The sequence below is a fragment of the Hippocampus bargibanti genome, unplaced genomic scaffold, assembly GCF_051943395.1.
Source record: "Hippocampus bargibanti isolate YZ-2025 unplaced genomic scaffold, ASM5194339v1 Contig00043, whole genome shotgun sequence".
Taxonomy (NCBI): domain Eukaryota; kingdom Metazoa; phylum Chordata; class Actinopteri; order Syngnathiformes; family Syngnathidae; genus Hippocampus; species Hippocampus bargibanti.
This window is the reverse complement of record NW_028297000.1, coordinates 1-4,662: the sequence shown is the minus strand read 5'-3', so window position 1 is coordinate 4,662 and position 4,662 is coordinate 1. Positions and strand designations below refer to the sequence as shown.

Here is a 4,662-nt window from a genome sequence, read left to right as displayed (position 1 = left end):
CTCTCTCTCACTCTCTCTCTATCTCTGTCTCTCTCTAACTCTCTCTATCTCTCTCTATCTCTCCCTATCTTTCTTTATCTCTCTCTATCTCTCTTTATCTCTCTCTATCTTTATCTCTATCTCTGTCTATCTCTCTCTCTCTCTATCTCTCTATCTTTCTCTCTATCTCTCTATATCTCGCTCTAACTCTCTCTCTCTATCTCTCTATATTTCTCTCTATAACTCTCTATCTCTCTCTATCTATCTCTCTATCTCTCTATCTCTCTCTATCTCTCTCTATCTCTCTCTCTATCTCTATCTCTACCTACCTCACTACCTACCTCTCTACCTACCTCACTACCTACCCCTCTACCTACCTCTCTACCTCTCTATCTCTCTGCCTCTATCTCTACCTCTACCTCTACCTCTACCTCTACCTCTATCTCTACCTCTACCCTCTCTATCTCTACCCTCTCTATCTCTACCCTCTCTACCTCTATCTCTATATCTACCTCTATCTCTCTCTCGACCTCTCTATCTCAATCTCTATCTTCAATCTCTATCTCTCTTTCTCTCTCTCTCTCTCTCTATCTATCTATCTATCTATCTATCTATCTATCTATCTATCTATCTATCTATCTATCTCTCTCTCTCTCTCTCTCTCTCTCTCTCTCTCTCTCTCTCTCTCTCTATCTATCTCTCTATCTTTCTATCTCTCTCTATATATCTATCTCTCTCTCTATCTATCTCTCTATCTCACTCTCTCTCTATCTCTCTATATATATCTCTCTCTCTGTCCCTCTATCTATCTCTCTCTATCTATCTATCTATCTATCTATCTCTCTCTATATCTCTCTCACTACTGACGATGGCACACTACTGACGATGTGTCCCAAATTCACAACCTCCCATCCCTGAGGCACAGTTCCCACACCACTGTCAACATCAAGGCTAATCTCATGTTATGACCATCCATTGGCACAAATGGACAGAATAACGTCACGTCCAGTGTTTCATGATTCCCCCTAACACTTAAAAAGTCCCATTTACAGGTGCTGATTTTCCTAACAGCTGTATTCTCGCCTACAAGCTGCTTCAGTGAGAGCTTACGATCGCGGCTTAGAAGCCACCAAACCAGACCCCTTCAATGCCTCAGCAGTGCCTAAAAATTATATCCGTAAAGGTTATTAACAGAATAATTTATAAAAGACAGCCTTAGCAAAAGCGCTCTACTTACACTGTAAAACCCAACAAGTTGAAAGTAGTCAAAATTTATATGGCAACTTATTCCGTCAAAATTTTTGAGTACAGTTAACTCAAAATGTTTGAGTAGAGTTAACTCAAAATGTTTGAGTACAGTTAACTCAAAATGTTCAAGTAGTTTACTCAAAATGTTTGCGTAGTGTAAATAAATGTTATGAGTTTGTCTGAACTTAAAAGTTATGAGTTTGATTGAGCTTAAATGTTATGAGTTTGCCTGAACTTAAAAGATGTACTTTCAGTTTACTCTGTTTTCTTAATTTTTAAATTAAAATTAGGTTTCATATTTAAGCTTAACCAACTCAAATTTATAATGTTCCATGAAAACATATATTCATGTATACTGTACTTACATTTGCCTTCTATGTCTAAAAACAAAAACACACCTCACGTCTGTTTTAGTTCACATTTTTTTATTAAGGTTTAAAACAACCTTTGATAAAACAAATGATAACAGTACCAAAATGCACAGCATGTCCACGTACCAAAACAACAAATAAACCCCTGAGCAGAAGATGTGAAATAAACACAACAAAACAGAAAAAAACAACAAATTATACTCTGCTGTTCTGTTAAAAAAATAAATTCTTTGAAAAGCATATACTTGAATAAATACAACCGAATACATTTCAATGTACTCGTTATAAGGTGCAAATCAAGGTAAAACTTACTAAAAACAAACACAGTATTCCTGAAACGAAAAAAGACATTCTGGTGGAATCCAAGTTTACATATCAAAGTATTAATATAAAATCAGTCACAAACAGGTATACAAAGCAGAGTAAAACTAAAGTTACTTATCGAGTGTTGCTTTGTTCCGTAATATTGGAGGCACTGGTGCCTTCAATATTGCGGAACAAAGCATTTTTCAAACTTAGCAAGCATGGTTTGAGTGGTCTGTTATCATGAAGACACAGCAGTATTTTCTGAATGAAGGTGAATGTGAGGATTAATTTTCTTGGATAATCTAAATGCAATGCATACATTAAACCAAACAAGAGGAGGTGTGCAGCAGCCAACCTGGGGAGATATCTCACAATAATGCCATCTTCTATCACAACAGAAATGCTGTCGGGGTTAAACAAGATGGCACCAGTGAGGTTGTCAGTTGTTACGGAGAGAAGTGCGACAGGAGTGTTTTCAATGTCTGGATCCTCTTCCCACTGCAAAATACAAACAAACGTACACATACAGAATAAAGTAAAAGGTTATAGCAGAGATTGTGGCCATAGATAGACATTTGTGTTAAGTCGGGTAATACATACATTGCATGTCTTGAAGAACTCGGAGTCATCTTCGCCCGAGTATCCAGGGATGTAGAACACAGTTTGCATCTCCAGTCCATGTTAGGCCTGCAATTACATTAAACATTTTTCAAGAATGAGTACGTGTTTGGATAAGCAAAGTAAAGTTGGTGTGATTCTAGTGGGTCCAAATTAAAGACAGTTACGGATTATTATAGCTCAAATCCAAGCATATCCTTCGTAATAGTTTGGAACCTCCGCACTATCCCTATTGCAATTTAACAACTGCATCACTGTAATCATTAATGAACATCAGTTGTTGGTAAGAGCAGAGGAGAATGTGAGACTTGAGATTGTTTTAAAGAAAGAACAATCAACGAAGTCTCAACTAATGGTGTAAAATACTCCAATATATGTTAAAAAGGTAAAATTCTGTTCAATATAAAAAATACCTACATGTAGTATGATATTTATCAGGTAATTAAGAATATAGCACAGGGAGCTGAAAGGTTGAAGAGAAAAAAAACATGACAATGAATGTAATCCTTTAATTTAATAAAACACATTTATCCATGTTAACTTTTTAAGTTTAATACATCTAATGTACCAGATTAAATGATGCAATCAAACCAGTCAGGCGTTTGCAGTTTGATGACTTGGCCTCCAGCAGCTCTCTCGGTATCCTTAAAATGCCAAAAATACATTTTAAAAAAAAGTTCATGTTTAATTTACACATGCATAACAATTTAAACTACATCAATTGTACATATTCCAATCCACTGTACATTTTTTGGCTATCATTATATTTACTTAGTGCATTCTTAAAACTGCAGCACTACCGCTGCACATGTATAGATATCTTAAGCCTATAGCTTGTGCTGGACACTGACACGCGGTCCTGTCGTTTGCAAACAAAGTTAACTCAAAGCATTAACCTGCTGGGCGTTGCAGCCACGGCGTGGAAGATTTCGTGTGACCCTTTTATATAAACCTTAATTTTACACCCATTTGACGATTACTCTCGGACCTTCGCGGACACAAACATAACCTGCAACAGATATTACTCGGCCACCGCCCGACTAAACCTGCGCGGTACTATTCTCTAAATAACACTTCTGTGTCTTTCAACAGACAAGAGACGTTTAAGAAAAATTCATACATATATCGCCACAGCGCTTAACATAGGAGAAGTCCCGGGCTCAAGACAACGCAGCTGAAAGAGTGGATGAGAAGGCCTCAGTCGCAAGCACGAACACGGACTAGCATCTTTGCTAACTTGTGAAAGGCGGCAAGTTCCACAAACTGACTTTCCAATTTTGCCGTCGACACAACAAAATATCCTTTTTCTGTGCACCGACTACAGCATTGATACACTGGGTCCTCGTAATATTAAATAATGTTGTTTGTCTTCTCACCTGAATTCGTGGGTCTCTGCACGCTTCAGCCGTCGAGAAGTAAAAATGGCCCCGGTGAGACCGCGCCCGGTGAGACCACGCCTGCGGTGACATCATCACGCAGCGTTCTGCTGTTTACTCAAAATATATAAGTATACGACAGCCATGAACTCAAAAGTATTGATTTACTGCAAATTAAAAATGTATGACTATTCAGAAAACTCAAAATGTTTACGTTTTTGAAACAAAAGATCGGCTTTTGAGTTGACTGACCTCAATGACTTTGAGTCAGTAGTACTGTTCGGGTTTACAGTGTACAATATGTAACTTTGACATTGATGGTATTGGAATCATACTGCCCGTTTTCAGGAGTTCGGCAATAGAGCGTTCTATAGACCTCCTTGAGGGACATAGTCAAATATAATAATAATAATACATTTTATTTTAAGCGCCTTTCAAAACACCCAAGGACACTTTACAATAAAAACAATAAAACAAAGCACATAACAATAAAACCATAAGTAAAATGATACATAATAAAATAGCAGATAGAACTATACATTGAAAGCAATTTTAAACAAGTGGGTTTTGAGGTGAGCCTTGAAAATAGGGAGGGAGTCAATATTGCGGATGTTGGATGGAAGAGAATTCCAGAGTTTGGGAGCAGAGCGGCTGAAAGCTCTGCAACCCATCGTGGTGAGACGGGCAGAGGGCACATAGAGGTGAAGGGAGGAAGAAGATCTGAGGGACCGAGAGGGAACAGATATTTGAAGCAGGTCAGAAAG

General features: G+C 37.8%; 1 long non-coding RNA gene across 1 annotated transcript; it reads right to left on the bottom strand.

The window, feature by feature from the left end:
* Positions 1 to 1,760: 1,760 nt before the first annotated feature.
* Positions 1,761 to 3,989, bottom strand: LOC148881255 (uncharacterized). Its single transcript, XR_016114046.1, has 4 exons — positions 3,899 to 3,989; positions 3,091 to 3,166; positions 2,505 to 2,591; positions 1,761 to 2,402 (listed from the first exon to the last, which is right to left on the bottom strand). It is a non-coding gene; the product is annotated as an uncharacterized LOC148881255 (long non-coding RNA).
* Between the last annotated feature and the right edge of the window lie 673 nt (positions 3,990 to 4,662).